The following is a 22,296-nucleotide window of genomic DNA, read 5'->3' on the forward strand; positions in this document are numbered from 1 at the left end:
TCATTCTCAAAAAAGACAATGCATGTTTCAAAGTATATGTAAACATACTGTATCTTAATCGCAGGATTGATAACTTTAGTTTTTAAACAAAGACGCGTGATATCAATGTTGAAATGGAAAATACTTAAAAGGCTATTGGCAGAATGCAAAGAATTCACTGATTTATGTTCAGACGGCCTTGAAGATGCTCCTTCTGCGTCATGGTAACCGTCATTCAAACCTGCCTGGTAAGAGTTTCACATCTTCTGTAGACAGCCGTAGCTATCAACTAGTCTCCCACACAGCATTATCTGTATGTTGACCTCTATCTTGCTGTCCTGTATTATTGTGATAAATGTGCCCCCTGGCCCGTTTGCCTCGCTGTGGGAATTATGATTGCAATGTCTCGGGAAATTAAGTGAGTATGAATATCATCATCTGTGACAACAGGCTGTCAGAATACGTATTAGCACGATTATGATTTATTGGAAACAATGAAACTTGGCAGATGATATGGGAGGACGTCATATCCACGCTAGCCATCATGGAGAGTTGGATGAGAACTCATACAATTTTAATGGAAATGGATTTTGAAAGGTTTGTCGCGCTGCGCGCGTATCATTCGTAAAGAGGTTAGATCAAAATATAAGTGAGCTAGTAATAGATATCAGGGCTGCATTCTTGAGTGGGCGTTGAAAAGAAAGAGATAGCAGAAGAGGGAGAGAAAAGAGAGGGAGAGAGGGTGGGAAGGGAGGGGAAGAGAATGAGGAGGGAGAGAGAAAAGGAGAAATGTCAATGTCTCTGGTGAGAGAACTTTTGTAGCTGTCACTTGAGACCCTGTCTTCGTCATGAAAGACTCAAAAGTATCTCGACGATATACTGTACACGACATTATTAGTGGGATTGCCGTTGGAGAAAGAGCTTTCATGCTAATACGCTTTTAACAAATTAGCGCTCGACCTCCCATTGGTGATATTGTGTATTTGAGGACGCAATACACCGACGCCTTCCTAACATTTCTTCAGGCTCTCGTCCCCCTCTCTCCCTCATTCTCTTTCTTCCATTCTATGACGCTATGATAAACCTCCCCACGGAGGTGATTATACTACGTTATTATCTATTTCTTATTCTGTATGATCGCTGTCATATCATCTTCGTCGCTGGAGTCAATATTTATGGAGCGACGTCAAGGCGAGCTGATGTCGGTATTATGGTTTTTGTCGGCGAGGATTAGCATTATCGTGTTCTGAAGTGTTTATTTGGGTGTAAACACGTCGACTTTTCCCATTCGGATCAATATCTTCTTGTGGAGAAAACCAATGCAAGTCGCCTGTAATGGCACCACTCTAGGTTGTGGCAAAAGTAACTGCAATATAGAATATATAACGACATCGTATGTTTTTACTTTGATGCTGATGATGATGATTGTTAACATTATAGGTTTATTCGGTGCGAAACATGGTAGCCAGAAGGCCGAATAAGAGGCTAAGTTAGACTCGTGGAAGGGTATAAAGGAAAATCATACAACAGCGCACTTCAACTATATACATGTGTAAAAGACGTTAACTGTAACTATCTTTTTCTTCCCATTTTACCCCTTTAACTGTTTTGAATTTTTGACTTACAATATGAAGCATTTTGACGTTCTGCTTGACTCTTTTACATTTTTTTTTTTTGCGTTACATTTTAAAGAAATCAAATTTTATAACACTTCAGAACGGAAATCGGCCAATTAACATTTCTTGGTCATTACCGTTTAAAAGCGAAACTTTCCCTGACAAAGCATTGAATGTGTGTGTGCACTCTGCATTCATGATACATTTTTGTGTGAATTTACATTTCTCTCTCTCTGTCGCACACACACACACACACACACATTCTCCTCTAGCTTTCATAGGTGTGTGTATATACTGTATATATATATATATATATATATATATATATATATATATATATAAGAATAAGTTGTCCACCTGTTGGTGTAATGATGTCATCAAAATTAAACTGCTGTTGCTCTCTCAGAATCAAGAACATTTGAGAAAGAGTGAATCGCTCGAAAATTTGTGTGCCGAAATAAACTGTTGGTGATTACAGCATGAACTTGGTTTCGGTTTTATTTTTGATGATCATTGTATATGGTACATGACTGTATATATATATATATATATATATATATATATATATATACATATATATATATAGAAAGAGAAAACTGACCAAAAACAGAAAAGGAAAACCCATTTTCTTTACTCAAAGTTTTCACTATATATATATACATATATATATTGTAACGAAATTCGGTGGAACCGATTCGATTTAACCGTTTCGATTATAATTTGTTATGATCGATTGTGCCTATAGCATAGAAAGGGGGCACTATTGGAACGTTGGGCAAACGCTGTAGTGTGGTAGTGCATTATTATGAGTTTTAACATTTATTATTAGATATGTGGTTACTTGTTTGTCATGGGCAAGTTTGGATTAGTTTAATACCAACTCCGGTTTAGACCGACGATACATGCCGAATTAAAGTAACCATGTACAAGAGATACTGCTAAAATGTATAATCGTTGTACGAAATTAATAACCACGCCAACATTGTAAATAATTTGAACGACTACTGCGAGTATTTTCCGCGTTGCTCACGGCCGTGCGGGATTGCCTCCTCATTCCGCGATAGGAGGAGAGGCATATAAAGTGGCCGTTGTGTGACATAGTCCACAACAAGCAGCCCGTGTATGATACATTTCCAATGTGTTGTTAATGTTTATTTCTATGTGTAATAAACTGTACATGTGTTCCTGAATAGCTGCCTTCACACTGTGTCTTCTTGAGGGTTCTACCACAATTAATCAGTAAGGAGAGTGGTGGTACATGTTCCTGAGAAGACCAACTAGCAAGTCATTGGATTTTCGGGCATAATGGTAATGTGACTTGTCGCATAGTCCGTGCCCAATCCAAGTTCCAGTCGTCGCCGTTGGATTTCGGGTATAATGGTAATGTGACTTGTCGCATAGTCCGTGCCCAATCCAAGTTCCAGTCGTCGCCTGAAGAAGTTGGTAACGGTGCGATACAGCACTTTACCCCGTGCCATCAACGACACCTGTGCCACCATATTTATGGTTGTGAAAGGTGTTCCACGTTAGCGTGACTGAGTTGGTAGCATAAGTTGGTAACAAAAGTTGGTAACAAAACTTGGTAGCAGAACTTGGTAGCAAGAGTTGTTAGCAAAAGTTGGTAACAAAACTTGGTAGCAGAACTTGGTAGCAAGAGTTGGTAGCAAAAGTTGGTAACAAAATAAGTATACCAATCATCCTCTACAAGTGACGCTTGGGAGTGACATACTCTAAGTGATGCTGAACTTGGTATGTGTGCCGCTTGTGTTGGTGAGCTGCTTCTGACACAACATAATACATGGTAGCGTACAGACTTGTAGTTTTAGTAATTTAAAGGGATCGTTGTAAACTGCAACAAAACGAACCCCGCCTACTCGGCCATCCTGACACGGCTCGCGGAGGCATTTGTACAGACAGTCAAATACACTCACATAACTCACGACGAGAAGGCGAGTTCGTCACACATGGTGTCAGGAGTGGGATCCCTATTTGTAACTTATGTATAAATAAATGTAGTTAACTGTGTTTTCACTATGGCACGCGAAACGCCATTGTTGGAGTTGTCACTTTTGCTGGAGAGCAAGATCAGTGAAATCGACGACTTGATTGCTCAGGTGTCAGAGTCGGTGCGCAAACAAACTGGAGTAGCACCAACTTCGGTTTCTAACTCACGCTGCTCACCGATGACATTTGGAGGGCGCCCTAACCAGTCGTCACTACCACCCTCACCAGTGGTGTCACCTCAGCTGTTTGGAGATGCGAATAGAGAGGTGGAGTTGTCAGCTCCGCCATCGGCGAAGCTACTACCTCAGCAGCATCAAACTTCAATGCAGCAGTCGCATTCATCTCGTACAAGTGACCAGCCTGTTACATTTGGAGGACAACCAGATGTAATGCCACACCAGTTTGTCCCGAACCAGCGACGTCGAACAGTGCTCTGGGACCAGAGACGCCATAATGATGTTCAGACCAACAGAAGCAACCAGCCGGCTGTCATACCAGATAGATATGATGGCAAAGGACCTGTGCTGGATTATCTTTGTCATTTCGAAGCTTGCGCTGGAGTTAACCGCTGGACGGAAGTGGAAGCTCTCCAGTACCTGGCTGCCAGCTTGAAAGGAGCTGCTGTCAAAGTATTAGCACAGCAGACGGGACGTCAGTTGACGTACCAAGAACTCGTGAACCGCCTGAAGCATCGCTTTGGACCTGTTTCGCATTCAGAAGTATTCCTGGCAGAACTGCGGACCAGGCGACGCAGACCGAAGGAAAGTTTGCAGGAGCTAGGACAGAGTATTCGCGAGCTTACATCCATGGCATATCCTGAATTCGAGGAAGCGGGCCAAGATAAATTGGCTCGAGGTCACTTTCTCGATGCAATAGTTGACCGTGATATCAGAATCGGCCTCTTCCGGGCTCAGCCTCGTACGCTCGACGAGGCCATCCAAGCTGCTCTCAACACAGAAGCCTTCCTGCGGATGGAGAGCGACCGTCGGCAGTATAACCGTGTCTTGTTGTCACAGGAGGAAGAACAAGACGTGGCTGTGAAGGATGAAGACACTGCTGACAAATCCATGGGGGTGTCTGAACATAACACCACTCTCATGATCGAAGCAGTGAACAATCTAATAAAGAAGAGGGAGAAGGAGCAACCAGCGCCAGTGCCGAGAAACGACTTGGCATTAAAGACTGAGACACTCCCTACAAGCGAACAGGAGGACAGTCAGCCTTCTAACAAGGAGGACACATCCAAGGAGGGTACGAATCCTCCAGACGACGGGTGCACACCAGCCAGAGAGACATCCGAACCAGAGACATCTCACCCGCCACTACCTAGTTCCCCAGCTTCACTTCTGTCATCCACGTTCCAGAAAGGACTGTACGTGAAGTTGAACGTGAATGGGCAGGAGGTGATGTTTCTGGTAGACAGTGGTGCATCGCAGTCATATGTCTCAGAAGGAATGTACCTGCGAATGAGACCTGAGCGAAAGCTACCACTTGAACCAGTGACAAGCATCGTTCGTCAAGCAGATGGATCTCGGTTGAAAACAAAGGGACATGCTACCATGGAACTTGAGCTTGGCTCTTGCTTGTGCCATGTTGACTTGGTAGTGGCTGACATAAGAGCTGAGGGCATCCTTGGTCTGGATCTCCTGATTGGTCTGGAAACCACGCTAGATTTCGAGAACATGCAGCTGCATACTCCATGGGTATCTCTCCCATGTATAAACAATGAGAAACAGATATGTGCAGCAACGACAGCACCGATATTGGTAAAAGGGACTGCGCCAGCCAACCTTACCAGCCTTGCTGAGGACGACACGGAGACCACGCCTCTCGACGAAGGTATAACTCAGAATCGTGTGCCGCCACATCTGGTGGACTTCTGTCAATGCAGTTTGACAGGAACTCCCCCAGAAAGCAATTTATCGGCATACCAGCTTCTGAGAGACGACTCAGAGGTGTTTTCTACAGGCCGAGCAGGGACACGTGTCAGCGTCAGTGCGACAGCACCAGTGGTTGCGGGAAAGCTACCTAGTGAGCATCGCCGGTGTGACGACTCTTCCTCACCTGCACGCTATTCTCGGTCACCGGGAAGGCCACCTGATTATCTACCCCGATCGAGGAGCCGCTCTCCGTTGGGGCACGCCCGTTCCTCTTGTCATACATTGGATTCATTCTGGCACACCATGCCAGGGTGAAATGTGACATTTCTCGTGGCGACCTGTCTGCTACAAAGGAGCAGCCAGGTCAGGAAATCAAATGAAGAGACTGTTGAACTCTTAAAAGATGAGTTTGTGACGAACAATTAGTCTATATGACAGTTGGACAGTTTTGAACTAAAGACTGCAGTTGTCTAATAACGTTGTTATAATCTGTACGTAGTTTTGCACAGAACAAGCGTACATACATTTTTGTAGTAGTACATTTTGTCATTTTTTTGTTCTCTATGTGTTCGGCTCCAGGGACGAAGCCTGCATGGGGAGGGAAGCCATGTAACGAAATTCGGTGGAACCGATTCGATTTAACCGTTTCGATTATAATTTGTTATGATCGATTGTGCCTATAGCATAGAAAGGGGGCACTATTGGAACGTTGGGCAAACGCTGTAGTGTGGTAGTGCATTATTATGAGTTTTAACATTTATTATTAGATATGTGGTTACTTGTTTGTCATGGGCAAGTTTGGATTAGTTTAATACCAACTCCGGTTTAGACCGACGATACATGCCGAATTAAAGTAACCATGTACAAGAGATACTGCTAAAATGTATAATCGTTGTACGAAATTAATAACCACGCCAACATTGTAAATAATTTGAACGACTACTGCGAGTATTTTCCGCGTTGCTCACGGCCGTGCGGGATTGCCTCCTCATTCCGCGATAGGAGGAGAGGCATATAAAGTGGCCGTTGTGTGACATAGTCCACAACAAGCAGCCCGTGTATGATACATTTCCAATGTGTTGTTAATGTTTACTTCTATGTGTAATAAACTGTACATGTGTTCCTGAATAGCTGCCTTCACACTGTGTCTTCTTGAGGGTTCTACCACAATTAATCAGTAAGGAGAGTGGTGGTACATGTTCCTGAGAAGACCAACTAGCAAGTCATTGGATTTTCGGGCATAATGGTAATGTGACTTGTCGCATAGTCCGTGCCCAATCCAAGTTCCAGTCGTCGCCGTTGGATTTCGGGTATAATGGTAATGTGACTTGTCGCATAGTCCGTGCCCAATCCAAGTTCCAGTCGTCGCCTGAAGAAGTTGGTAACGGTGCGATACAGCACTTTACCCCGTGCCATCAACGACACCTGTGCCACCATATTTATGGTTGTGAAAGGTGTTCCACGTTAGCGTGACTGAGTTGGTAGCATAAGTTGGTAACAAAAGTTGGTAACAAAACTTGGTAGCAGAACTTGGTAGCAAGAGTTGTTAGCAAAAGTTGGTAACAAAACTTGGTAGCAGAACTTGGTAGCAAGAGTTGGTAGCAAAAGTTGGTAACAAAATAAGTATACCAATCATCCTCTACAAGTGACGCTTGGGAGTGACATACTCTAAGTGATGCTGAACTTGGTATGTGTGCCGCTTGTGTTGGTGAGCTGCTTCTGACACAACATAATACATGGTAGCGTACAGACTTGTAGTTTTAGTAATTTAAAGGGATCGTTGTAAACTGCAACAAAACGAACCCCGCCTACTCGGCCATCCTGACACGGCTCGCGGAGGCATTTGTACAGACAGTCAAATACACTCACATAACTCACGACGAGAAGGCGAGTTCGTCACACATGGTGTCAGGAGTGGGATCCCTATTTGTAACTTATGTATAAATAAATGTAGTTAACTGTGTTTTCACTATGGCACGCGAAACGCCATTGTTGGAGTTGTCACTTTTGCTGGAGAGCAAGATCAGTGAAATCGACGACTTGATTGCTCAGGTGTCAGAGTCGGTGCGCAAACAAACTGGAGTAGCACCAACTTCGGTTTCTAACTCACGCTGCTCACCGATGACATTTGGAGGGCGCCCTAACCAGTCGTCACTACCACCCTCACCAGTGGTGTCACCTCAGCTGTTTGGAGATGCGAATAGAGAGGTGGAGTTGTCAGCTCCGCCATCGGCGAAGCTACTACCTCAGCAGCATCAAACTTCAATGCAGCAGTCGCATTCATCTCGTACAAGTGACCAGCCTGTTACATTTGGAGGACAACCAGATGTAATGCCACACCAGTTTGTCCCGAACCAGCGACGTCGAACAGTGCTCTGGGACCAGAGACGCCATAATGATGTTCAGACCAACAGAAGCAACCAGCCGGCTGTCATACCAGATAGATATGATGGCAAAGGACCTGTGCTGGATTATCTTTGTCATTTCGAAGCTTGCGCTGGAGTTAACCGCTGGACGGAAGTGGAAGCTCTCCAGTACCTGGCTGCCAGCTTGAAAGGAGCTGCTGTCAAAGTATTAGCACAGCAGACGGGACGTCAGTTGACGTACCAAGAACTCGTGAACCGCCTGAAGCATCGCTTTGGACCTGTTTCGCATTCAGAAGTATTCCTGGCAGAACTGCGGACCAGGCGACGCAGACCGAAGGAAAGTTTGCAGGAGCTAGGACAGAGTATTCGCGAGCTTACATCCATGGCATATCCTGAATTCGAGGAAGCGGGCCAAGATAAATTGGCTCGAGGTCACTTTCTCGATGCAATAGTTGACCGTGATATCAGAATCGGCCTCTTCCGGGCTCAGCCTCGTACGCTCGACGAGGCCATCCAAGCTGCTCTCAACACAGAAGCCTTCCTGCGGATGGAGAGCGACCGTCGGCAGTATAACCGTGTCTTGTTGTCACAGGAGGAAGAACAAGACGTGGCTGTGAAGGATGAAGACACTGCTGACAAATCCATGGGGGTGTCTGAACATAACACCACTCTCATGATCGAAGCAGTGAACAATCTAATAAAGAAGAGGGAGAAGGAGCAACCAGCGCCAGTGCCGAGAAACGACTTGGCATTAAAGACTGAGACACTCCCTACAAGCGAACAGGAGGACAGTCAGCCTTCTAACAAGGAGGACACATCCAAGGAGGGTACGAATCCTCCAGACGACGGGTGCACACCAGCCAGAGAGACATCCGAACCAGAGACATCTCACCCGCCACTACCTAGTTCCCCAGCTTCACTTCTGTCATCCACGTTCCAGAAAGGACTGTACGTGAAGTTGAACGTGAATGGGCAGGAGGTGATGTTTCTGGTAGACAGTGGTGCATCGCAGTCATATGTCTCAGAAGGAATGTACCTGCGAATGAGACCTGAGCGAAAGCTACCACTTGAACCAGTGACAAGCATCGTTCGTCAAGCAGATGGATCTCGGTTGAAAACAAAGGGACATGCTACCATGGAACTTGAGCTTGGCTCTTGCTTGTGCCATGTTGACTTGGTAGTGGCTGACATAAGAGCTGAGGGCATCCTTGGTCTGGATCTCCTGATTGGTCTGGAAACCACGCTAGATTTCGAGAACATGCAGCTGCATACTCCATGGGTATCTCTCCCATGTATAAACAATGAGAAACAGATATGTGCAGCAACGACAGCACCGATATTGGTAAAAGGGACTGCGCCAGCCAACCTTACCAGCCTTGCTGAGGACGACACGGAGACCACGCCTCTCGACGAAGGTATAACTCAGAATCGTGTGCCGCCACATCTGGTGGACTTCTGTCAATGCAGTTTGACAGGAACTCCCCCAGAAAGCAATTTATCGGCATACCAGCTTCTGAGAGACGACTCAGAGGTGTTTTCTACAGGCCGAGCAGGGACACGTGTCAGCGTCAGTGCGACAGCACCAGTGGTTGCGGGAAAGCTACCTAGTGAGCATCGCCGGTGTGACGACTCTTCCTCACCTGCACGCTATTCTCGGTCACCGGGAAGGCCACCTGATTATCTACCCCGATCGAGGAGCCGCTCTCCGTTGGGGCACGCCCGTTCCTCTTGTCATACATTGGATTCATTCTGGCACACCATGCCAGGGTGAAATGTGACATTTCTCGTGGCGACCTGTCTGCTACAAAGGAGCAGCCAGGTCAGGAAATCAAATGAAGAGACTGTTGAACTCTTAAAAGATGAGTTTGTGACGAACAATTAGTCTATATGACAGTTGGACAGTTTTGAACTAAAGACTGCAGTTGTCTAATAACGTTGTTATAATCTGTACGTAGTTTTGCACAGAACAAGCGTACATACATTTTTGTAGTAGTACATTTTGTCATTTTTTTGTTCTCTATGTGTTCGGCTCCAGGGACGAAGCCTGCATGGGGAGGGAAGCCATGTAACGAAATTCGGTGGAACCGATTCGATTTAACCGTTTCGATTATAATTTGTTATGATCGATTGTGCCTATAGCATAGAAAGGGGGCACTATTGGAACGTTGGGCAAACGCTGTAGTGTGGTAGTGCATTATTATGAGTTTTAACATTTATTATTAGATATGTGGTTACTTGTTTGTCATGGGCAAGTTTGGATTAGTTTAATACCAACTCCGGTTTAGACCGACGATACATGCCGAATTAAAGTAACCATGTACAAGAGATACTGCTAAAATGTATAATCGTTGTACGAAATTAATAACCACGCCAACATTGTAAATAATTTGAACGACTACTGCGAGTATTTTCCGCGTTGCTCACGGCCGTGCGGGATTGCCTCCTCATTCCGCGATAGGAGGAGAGGCATATAAAGTGGCCGTTGTGTGACATAGTCCACAACAAGCAGCCCGTGTATGATACATTTCCAATGTGTTGTTAATGTTTACTTCTATGTGTAATAAACTGTACATGTGTTCCTGAATAGCTGCCTTCACACTGTGTCTTCTTGAGGGTTCTACCACAATTAATCAGTAAGGAGAGTGGTGGTACATGTTCCTGAGAAGACCAACTAGCAAGTCATTGGATTTTCGGGCATAATGGTAATGTGACTTGTCGCATAGTCCGTGCCCAATCCAAGTTCCAGTCGTCGCCGTTGGATTTCGGGTATAATGGTAATGTGACTTGTCGCATAGTCCGTGCCCAATCCAAGTTCCAGTCGTCGCCTGAAGAAGTTGGTAACGGTGCGATACAGCACTTTACCCCGTGCCATCAACGACACCTGTGCCACCATATTTATGGTTGTGAAAGGTGTTCCACGTTAGCGTGACTGAGTTGGTAGCATAAGTTGGTAACAAAAGTTGGTAACAAAACTTGGTAGCAGAACTTGGTAGCAAGAGTTGTTAGCAAAAGTTGGTAACAAAACTTGGTAGCAGAACTTGGTAGCAAGAGTTGGTAGCAAAAGTTGGTAACAAAATAAGTATACCAATCATCCTCTACAAGTGACGCTTGGGAGTGACATACTCTAAGTGATGCTGAACTTGGTATGTGTGCCGCTTGTGTTGGTGAGCTGCTTCTGACACAACATAATACATGGTAGCGTACAGACTTGTAGTTTTAGTAATTTAAAGGGATCGTTGTAAACTGCAACAAAACGAACCCCGCCTACTCGGCCATCCTGACACGGCTCGCGGAGGCATTTGTACAGACAGTCAAATACACTCACATAACTCACGACGAGAAGGCGAGTTCGTCACAATATATATATATATATATATATATATATATATATATATTTATATTTATACGTGAACAATGTGATGTTTAGGCAAGGAATAAGAGACTTTCTACACGCAGAGAGAGAGAGAGAGAGAGAAAGAGTGTGTGTGTGTGTGTGTGTATGAGAGAGAAAACAGAGTGGGATGGAGAGAGAAAACGACGAAAGGGGAAATAGTTTTTCTATAATAAATGTAAAGGTATATAAATGGCAAACATACACGAGCGGTGGCTGCAGCTCCTTACATCTCTAGAAATTTATAGATTTGCTCCTCCTTGCCTGAATCCCCATCCCAATCTCCCCCCCCCCCCTCTCTCTCTCTCTCTCTCCTTTCCCACCATCCGGTCACGATACAGGAAGGTGTCTGCAAATATTTGGCGTGCAGTAAGAACAGCTAACGTCACTGAAAATATGCCTTTTTGGTGTACAAACAAGCACGAACAGCTTTGAAAGGCAAGATAATTATGTCACCTGCACACAGTAGCAGGGTACACAAATTAACCTAAAACTTTGATGGCCAGCAAATCGACATCGGGTCTAGATATCCATGAAAAAGTGGCGTTTTAAACTGAATAAACGCTAGGTTTTACCTGCTTTAAATCGTCAAAATTTTAAGTTCTTATATGAATGCGGGATGCGGATATTTCACACAGGCAAACACTATATCAGCAGTGATCTCAACTCCTATACAAGAAATGTAATTCTCTTTATGTATTCATCGTCTGCAGTTTGATGAAATTATACTAGCCTGTATAGCATCCAAAGACATTCAATGCTATACCCATTCGTTCAAGTTGAAGTGAAACTGCCATCCTTGCAAAATGGGAAAGTATAAAAGGCTTCATCACAATCAGACAAATCACATGTTATTCCTTCGTAAAAATCGAATGTCAGTTCAAGTAGAACTGTCATTTGAAAGTGGTAATCGAAGCTGTGAAACGACCTACAACATTATTGTACAATATACTAATCAGATGGCTGCAAGGTCGATCGAGCTACACAATAAATTGGGTGTCTGCTATAATATACGAGAAGTTTATTTTGCGTCAAACCAGAGATATGAAAATAGAGCCACCTTGTGTCTCTTTAAAGGGGAATATTCATGGAAACGAAAGAAATAACTAAAAGAGACAGCAGACGAGACGAGAAACAGAAAAAGATTATAGATACAGAATGCTAGACAAACCAAGCATGCTCCTTTTGTGAATTCATTTCAAGCTATTTCCATAAAAGAAAAGCCAAGTCTTCGTAACCTACAGTACACGAGTCAACAGTCAAAACGGCTAGGCCGTATACATAACCAAGAGGCGTGAAATTTCATCAGATAACGATCGATTTTCCCCCTGTTTCATGCCGCTAAATTCATACCGCAAAAACATTCGGATTTACAGAACAGGATGGGAAAATTCTAGGACATTTTATTTTTTCACTCTGCCAAGAAAACCACTCGGTAAACAAGTTGATAAAACAGGAAAGAAATTAGGAGTATTTTAGGGAAAATGAAATTAGGTCAGACATACACATAAAAAAGAACGCACACACACACAAACACACACACACACACACAAACACCACGTAAGCACACATCACATGAGCTGAAAAATACACACGAAAGAAACTATCACGTACACATATTACGTGTACACCTATGTAAAAAGCACATCACGCATTTACAAAGCACAAAAAAAATCACAGAAATGCATATACATCACAGAAACAAGCGTTATCAATAATACATACGTCACAGAAGAACATAATCACACACGTAAGGTCATGCGAACACACAGGAAAAGAGACACCATAGATACTCAAAACACAGCTTAGAATACATAGGCACACACATTACACACAGACACCCCACAGAAACAGACATCACAGCAGCGCACTTCGCTGCAGAAAACAAACAACAAAGATAACCATACGCACGTCACAGACAGACTATAAAGACATCAGAAATAGACACGACATAAACACATTCACCACAAACACACAAGCCTACCTTATATATATATATATATATGATATATATATATATATATATAATATATTATACATACGTATAGTTTATATACAATCCATCATTACATCATAGACATATGAAGTATATATATATATATTATATAGTGTGAGAGAAAGTTCCCTTCCCAAACGTGCGCGATACCTCATTGTGGGTAGCACATGCTGAAAGAAATGAGACTGATGACTGGCCGAAAGCTCGACTGAATAAAAGAGAGACTCAAGATCGAGAGCAACGTCCGCCCCAGTCTAATTTCTTTCAGTATATATATATATATATATATATATATATATTATATATATACATATGCATACAAATAAAGATACAAAGATTTTTACTATGAAGACAATTATCGCCTGTTAAATCAGAACATCGATCTGTTTCATTGTCTGTGTCTGTGTATGTCTACGAATGCAATGTAATGCATTTTTTTCTACTAGATCAATGTATGATTGCTGTCAGTTTAGATAATTATCATTGAATATACAGAGTAGCGGTAAAACAGTAGAATACGACTGGGATTTGTTGAAATGCAATATACATGGAACAAAATGGAACAAAATAGCTATATTTTTACAAACGACTTAAGTAATCTACATTCAATTATCTAGCGATCCACGTCCTACAAGCTCTAGCTTTTTAGTGGATCACTATTTAAAAAAAAGTTATTTTCTGAAAGCTTGCGAAGTATATATGTATACGCATCGTTCCTTCTGATTATTGTACATATGTTGATGTATGTAATTTATTTCGTAAATTACATGAAGCTTTTGTAAAAGTTTAGACAATATCATTTCATGATATGTATACTTAATATTACGTTTTGATTTTCGTTGATTGGAAATAAACTATGATTGATCGATTGATCGATAGATTCTATGAAAAAAAAATGGAACAGCGTCAGATCGTCGTGGTAATTACGTCATTCAATACAAGCTTGTAAGAGATAGATGTATTGTCATGGGAAATTAGTCATGTATACACACATCAAAAAAGAAAATACACAGTGACTGAGTAATGTGTGTCATCAAATTTTGTAATAAAAACAGATATTTGGTAATTTACTGCTCCAGACGTACTGCCCTCGACAGGTAAATAACGTATAGAAACGAAGATGTATAGAGAAGGAAAGCGGGAAAAAAACACGGGGTGGGGAGTGAAATAGGAATGACTGAGGAAAGTAGGCGGGAAAGCAGAACCGAACGAGCTGGAAAAGGGAGGTATCGAGTAACTTAGCACCGAGATATGAAGAACCTAGGCAGGAGTACGATGAGGGAGAGCTTAAAGGTGAAAGGCAAATCAAGTAAGTATCGACCTGCTGGTGGTGGAATATTTAGTCCGTGGTATCCCCGGGGCCTCCGGGGGAAAGAGAATAGCTCACTTCGGGCGTCGTGTCAGTTACACGCGGGATGGCATTCTGTCAACATGTTTGTTCAGCACGTTCATTGTTCCGTGCATGAATGATACCTCCATCAAAATATCTGGTGGTTTAGTTATCCATTTCCATCATTAAAGAATAAAGAGAAATATTGCATATGTTTACATTCGTAACGTTGTGTATCAATTTGAAAGATATTATATCAAGAATCAACTCCAGTTTGAACACAAAGTTTGCTGAGTCATTGTTTCTTAAAAACTAAATGAGACGTTCTCTTGTATCATGCAAACCAGCTTTCCAGTCTTTGTGAGTAACCGTTATTATTATTTTTTAAATCATGTAAGTCAGACAGGTAAAAATGTCTATGCATACGAAGACAATGTATATCTATATCGTTGTGTACTGTGTATAAAACAGAGAAATGATCGACTGATTCAGATTTTGAGACGATTCACACTCTGTACTCTGAAAAAACAAAACCCAAACATACACCTTGAAATGCATACTGCACGAAAGAGAATTGAATTTATGTCCACTAGTTATCACCAGGCAACTCATAACTGTCGAATGTGTCACCCAGTGTTTCCATCTCGTCCCATCTCACCACTTTATGCTTTCATTGTTATTAAGAGTGAATATCATATCAAAGGATTTTTTTTTTAATTCTCTTCGACATCAGTACGTTATTTTCTCCTCTTATTATGAAAGTTCTATAAGCAAATCAGCTTTCCTCCACTTACGAAATGTGTCACTATCAGAACATTTAGCATAGAATATGATATAATAGCATACTCACATATATATCATCACACCACTTTCCGTTCTCGCTGATAGCATCGCCTAAAGGTAAGACCATTCATTCTCGTCTGCTGTTTTCCCTCCCTCCCGCGAGCTGGTTAATATCAAATCGTGTCCACCGTCAAGCAGTATCAAACACTGGAGGATGATGGAGTGTGGCCGATAATGGATCGTCATTATCACAAAAAGAGTATGAAGAGAGAGACTGACTGTAAAATGGCACCGAGTTTCGTGTTGCATATCGGTGCGATGTTGATACAGACTTCGTCTCGATTCATCGTTATTTTTGTGCTTTCAGAATGAACAGCATTTTCTGTTCATGTCTGATAACCGCTGGAAGTTTCTTGCTTTGTTTACATCGTTATCAGGATTATAGAGCACTCTGTGAGACGCATCGGGGACTGAATATCAGTTTGCTCTTTTCGTGTGGAATATATCCTACATACAGTAGCAGAGGACCAGTAACTGTTGATAGAAGCGAACACCAGAGCTGCCACAATGGACCATTGGAATGAGTCCAGTAGGTACGATGAGCCTCCTTACACATCGTATTATGCCATCCACCAGTTTGTGATGTTGGGACTTAGTGTCCCGATGATCTTCCTGACGGTTGCTGGCAATGCTCTCATCCTCATGGCAGCGAGGACGGATCCGGAGCTACGGAAACCAAACTACTATTTCCTCAACAGTCTGGCAGTTTCTGACCTCCTGACGGGTGTAGTTGCCATGCCTTGTACGCTTTACTTCTCTACAGTCATAAACAACCTGACCTGCTCCTCAGGGCAGTCAGTGTACCTAACGACATGGTGTTATTTGTTCATAACAACCTCTTTCTTTCATCTCGTGGTGATCACAGCGGATCGCCATCTTGCTATAACGCTCCCTCTGTATTATATCTCCATGGTAACACCCTCTCGGCAAATTTTGGTGATCGCCTTAACGTGGGCAGCCGGGTTCGTGATTATGGTAGTGATCATGGTCAGCAACGGACAAATCGCACAATCCGAGAAACCGATCTGCTCCGTGTGGCGTTACATTGAGATATTTGACAAACGAATATACATCGTGGCTGGAATGACAGCTATCACCCTTGGTGTGGTCCTCATTGTTCTGAATCTCCGGATACTCCGAATAGCCTTGCATCAGTCCAGGCGAGAACTTGGACAGGTCAATGCCGTTCGCGCAAATCAGTTGGACCCATGCCCTAGATCAAACAGTCCTCGGGTTAAAGCGGTTCGTATTATTCTTTCTCTGGTTGGAGTCTTTTGCGTCACGTGGTTGCCACTTTGCCTGCGAATGATCGTACAGTCAGTGGTGAAATTGAGCACGGTCATTTCCCTTGCCCTGATCGACTTGACTTTGGTGCTATGGCTAAGCGGTTCTTTTATCAATCCCCTGGTGTACTGCCTCAACGACAGCACTTACAGGAAGGCACTGATCAAACTTATCGCACAAATGCAGCACTGCAAATCATCCTCAAGGATCCATGCCGTTCAAGATCTAGCCGAATAACACTCATTCTTTTGTTTGATTCGACTTTTTTTTAACTACTCGTGTCACATGGGATTGCATGCGATGCTGTAAAAAATCGCCAATTTTGTCAAGTAACATATTACACGTTAAAAAACTAAATCATCAGTAGGGCCTACGTTTGTAAAAGTGGCGTCTTGTCTGATATTGCCAAAGTAGTACAGTCAAACCTGTCTATAGCAGCCACCCAAGGGAGACGAAAAAAGTGGCCATTATAGACAGATGGCCGCTGTAGACAGGTTATCCAACTTTGTGTGCATTGCCTACATGTGCATGTATCATCGTTGTATACATCTTTAAGTACTTTCGTGTACTGGTCATATATGCACACGTATGTTTCATGCATTGAACAATGCCGGTGTTTATGAAATTGTTGCACAGTAGCATGTGTACAGTCGTGAAGAAAGCTTAACACTAGTGCAAAGCAGAAAAACACGCTGAATTCCTGGCTCGGCTACGGCTCAATCGGGTCTGTGGCCGCTATAGACAGGTTAAAATCTACCGCGGGAAACAAAATTTGTGGCCGCTGGCCGCGTTAGACAGGTGGCCGCTATACACAGGGTCTTTAACAAGGCTTTTCTCTTGGGGGATTTTACAGTGGCCGCCATAGACAGGTGGTCGCTGTATACAGGTAACCTCTGTTTCAGATATACCTAACATGTTTCATGTCTTCTGTAATATATTCTGTAGCATTTTCTTAGGGTAGGCAGTGATTTGGTTTCCCAAACTTCGCAGACTTGAACTGAAGTCAAGGTGATCAAATGGCCAGATTACGCCCCAATCGGGTCGTTATCTTGATTCTATAAATCAAAATACACTACATTCTTGGCATGATTGATATGAATTATTAATTTCTTAACTTAAAGTACTATTAGATGTTATTGTATCTATTTCATAGAATGAACAACATTCGTTGATATTTACTAGAGCAGTGGAGAGTATGAGAAAAAATAGTGTTATGAGGGGTTAGGATAATCATGACATACGGCGGTATGAGATGGTACAAGAGGAAAGGCAGCAGTAGAAGTAGAGTTACTCTCCCCAGTTAATGCCCTGGAATAAAAGTGTATAACTTTGGTGTACTCTACACTGCTTAAATGCACTAGTGCAGTACTAATGCTTACCAGAGCAGTTCAAATTGTTGTGTAAAGGCTGTCATTTTGTATTATCTTCGCCATCTATAATCATGTACTATCATTCTGTATTATCATCGTTGTTATCAGGATATCGTGAGAACTCACTTTTTACGAAAAAAAAAAAAAGAGGCATGACAAAATTTCAAGGTAAAGGTTATAAAAGGAAATTCTTTATTATGCATTGAACAAACGACGGACACAAGCTGGGCAAGCTCAACGTATTTCTGCCCGATTCTCTCGCAATATTGTTGAAAACTTACAGAGAGGAAATCCTAAAGCATTATGTGGATTAATGGAGAACGTGTGAAATCATTCTTCAAAAGTTTAGCAACATCGCACTGTTTGTTCTCAAGTGATGTATTTTCAAAATTGGATTTCTTCCATGTTATGCATCCCTTTCTTTCAGTTTGTTGTTTTTGAGTAAAGACAAACGATGTAGTGTAGGCCTATGTATGAATGCTATTCTCGACGTTAGCAGTGCCCATGCAGGGGGCACCAAAAATTTATTTCGGGCCACAAAATTTCCAAAAAGGTTATGTTTCGGTGACCCGATCGGGCAACTAATATTCAAAATGAATTGCTATTTTTCTTTTGTGTCTAAAAACAAGCTTTCCACAGTTTTTTTTTGTGTGTGTGTGTGTGTTCTTTACATGTCTGTAATACTGTATGTATAATACTTGTGTTTTAGCCTATGCGGACCCCTCTGAAGACCAGCCTTTGGCTGACGAGGGTGTTCGACCTCATGAGTAAAAAATGAAAATTGAATTGAACTGAACTGAATCTTTCCTTCTGTTACGAGCCACCAAAATTCAGAATTTTAAGATTCTAATGGCCCAGACGAAAAAAAGTTAGTGTTTAGAGCTGATGTAAGTATATGTATGAATGTATGCATATATGTATGTGTATAACAATACTTCACAATCACATATTATATTATATTATATTATATTTTATATATATATATATATATATATATATATATATATATATATATATAATATTTATATTTATATTTGATATCCATCGACATGCTGCAAATTGATATTCAGGCCTGCATTATTCTTCAGTCCTTCTGGAAAAGCTAAAACAAGTGCTCTTTTGACATTATTGTAGAAAAGTTTGATTATATGATAATTATTTTGTTGACACTCTTTTTTTTATATACACATGTACCTATGAATTTTCATAGTTTTGTTACCAAAACTCCTTACCGAGAGCGGCCGAGTTGGTTTATGTCTTTCAGAACCCCTAGTAGTTGTATCGCTCACAATGTATACTCCTCCGTATGCAAGGTAAGAATGAATTAGGCGTCAATGCATTTGGCGAATGTCACCCTAAATTTGCAAATGTGCATTAAGCGCGGTGAAAAATTGAATTACATCTTGGAATTACCATTCGTTTCAGCTAAAATATATTTGATAGGATATCTTCAAGTGCATCTTTCGTTAACTTTAAGTGGCCTCCTCTGTTTTCAACCACATCCCCCGCCTCCTACTATACCCTATTAGTTTTCCATTATACCCCTTAGTTTTGGACACAATACGTGATGACAGCTCAACCAATGTCAACCACAGCTTAAAAATTAGAAGTAATTGCTTTGTGTAAACATCTTGGTTCCAACTCTGTTTATTCCATTTCATCTGTTTCATGATGCTATGTACAGATGTATGATGGAAATAAATTCATATCAAATTATATCACATCACAATGACTTGCAGTTTCTGTAATCCATCTTGTGATGTCAAAATTGTCATCTGTGATAGATATGAAGCTTGCAGAAGTTGGGAGGACCTTCAAGGTCAAACTGTTTACAGACAACGAAGTCAGTTATACCCCTATTCTACAGAGATTTGCTCTCATCGGTCACTCGTCAGAAGCAAAGTTTGTTAATTGCTTCTAGGCCACCAGTCGAGGTGTATCGGATCGTAGTAGATGAATTCGACCAGTGTTGATCGATTTTTAGGTCAGTGTCGCGAGTGATCCTCGTCGGACGATCCTGCCTCATCGGATCAAGGCCCGACATGCCCAACGCTGACTTGAGTAGTCCACCAACACAAGTTGGATAGATCAGATTGTGGTCCAATACACTTCGGTTGGACGCCGGAAGCAAACAAACAAACAAACAAACAAACGTTGCTTCCGACGAGTGACCGATGAGAAAGAATCTCTGTGGAACGGGAGTATAAGTCAGATCAATAATATGACCATAAAACAAATGCATACATCTCACATTGGTTGCCATTACAGGGTACGGTCAGTTTGTTCCTTACCTCCTCCTCCATGCTATAATGCCCACAATCTTTAGAAAGCTGCTCCAAGTATTAAAAGAGTTAGAGAGCGAAAAAAGTGGAAAATATTGCTAAAACCGGGATGCTCCTCTTTATAAGTCACTTGAAACGTTGCAGTGAACTTATTCTTTATTGGCAGAAGGTATCGTTTTGTTGAAATCAGTACTGATAAAAATGAAAATGTGGTCAAGATTTTTAGGAAAGTGTTCCGATTATCCACCTGTTTGTCATCAAGAAAAAAAAATAACAGAACCTTCGACAATTATGATTTTCTCCTCATTTCCTTGGTAATAACAATGTTATATAGGTTTGTTCTTATTATTGTTAAATCAAAGGGGGCAAAGACAAGGACATTAACGGGATAGTTTAATATTGGTGGGGATGAGAATTTGGCTTTTAACTTTTTTTCGAGATACCAGGAAACCATTTATGAAATAGTACAGAGGATACCATTCTGGGAGGAATTCAAAGTTTATTTGATGAAAATCGGTTTTGGTATGGCTGAGGCACCCAAAAATAAAGGAAAACAAAGCGATTGTAATAAAAGCTTGGTCGCAACTTTTATCAGGATCGCTCTTTTTTGGATATCTCAGCCATTTCAAAACCAATTTTCATCAAATAAACGCTTAATTCCTCTTACAATTACATGCTCTTCCATATTTCATAAACATTTTCTCATTATCTCACAAAAAAGTGAGAAATCTAAAGGTAGGTCTCAACCAAAACTGTATAATCCCTTTAAACTACAATATTCCACAATCCCCCGTCGATATGTTGATCTTTGCTGACCACCGTCTCTTCAAATCCCCACTGGCTGTTATTGACGAAACAATATTGGCATGCATGGAATGCGTCATTATGACGATCGATCGAAATGCTTTTATTCTATTTCAAGTATATAGTCTTGGTATACCACGTTGTATTCAGATTCTACTCCTTAATTTTGCAAATACCAGGACGGGTACATGATTATTGCAATCAGTGCTTAGCATGGAAATGGCATGACAGTTCTGTCGTGATTTGTTTGTAAATGCAGAATACGAAAATAATGCAGTCATCAATGTTGGATAAAAGACTTCAAAACTCTACCTGAGAAAAAATAAAAGGTATAGTTAGACTACACATTTTAATTGTTGTTATACATAGGTATGTTAAAGATGTTGAAGATGATAGGCGTCTCTTTTACAAGTCACCCAATTGTCCATCCATCAATATCAATACATCACCTTATAAAATGTAAATAGGCATTATTTTTTCATCAGTTATTCTGACTGATGAGATGTTCTAGAAATTTCAGGCCGTGTTTTTTTTTTCATCTGGGTTTCTTCGTTTTTGTTTTTGTTTTGGTTATTAAGCAGAATGCAAATCAAATGCACTTTCTTTTAAATGCGCTGTCTACACTCCGGCACACCATATCACAGCAGACACGACTGTGATACAGCAGCGATAGTTTTAATTGGTTTCGTCAATTCCCAATTATTCCATGTTCACCTTGTTGTGTTTCTGGCGAGAACAAAGCGACGTTCTGAGAACTTAGTCTGCTAATAAACCCTCTACGGACGGAGCGAGGTCAGAGGAGTATAATAATTTCATACGTCAGAGCATGGGTGGCTATCCGTGAATAAGAACTTTAATTGGCGTGACGAAAAACGGTTATACATATTTAGATGTTTTATTGTAATTTTCGATTCTTTTAGAAGAAGCGATGGGGAACATTCATTTTGCTGTCAACCAGTTTCCCCTCTTCTTATCAGCCCCCTGCTCCGCATGCGTGCTGCCCACTTCCCAATAGGGTCACGTCCCTTCTTTTGCTTTAATTTTCTTTCTTTTCCTTCTTTGTCTTCCTCTCAAACGCCTCTTTCCTCCTTATTTTATTTTTTTTCCTCCGGCTCTTCTTTTTCTCGTATTTCCTGGCCACTATAGTTACT

The 22,296-nt window shown here is 41.7% G+C and overlaps 1 protein-coding gene across 1 annotated transcript in view; it reads right to left on the reverse strand.

The window, feature by feature from the left end:
• LOC140231607 (UPF0764 protein C16orf89 homolog) overlaps positions 1-22,296 on the reverse strand; it is a 47,479-nt gene that overhangs the window by 23,144 nt on the left and 2,039 nt on the right. The window lies entirely within an intron of this gene.

The sequence above is a fragment of the Diadema setosum genome, chromosome 8 (assembly GCF_964275005.1).
Source record: "Diadema setosum chromosome 8, eeDiaSeto1, whole genome shotgun sequence".
Lineage (NCBI taxonomy): Eukaryota > Metazoa > Echinodermata > Echinoidea > Diadematoida > Diadematidae > Diadema > Diadema setosum.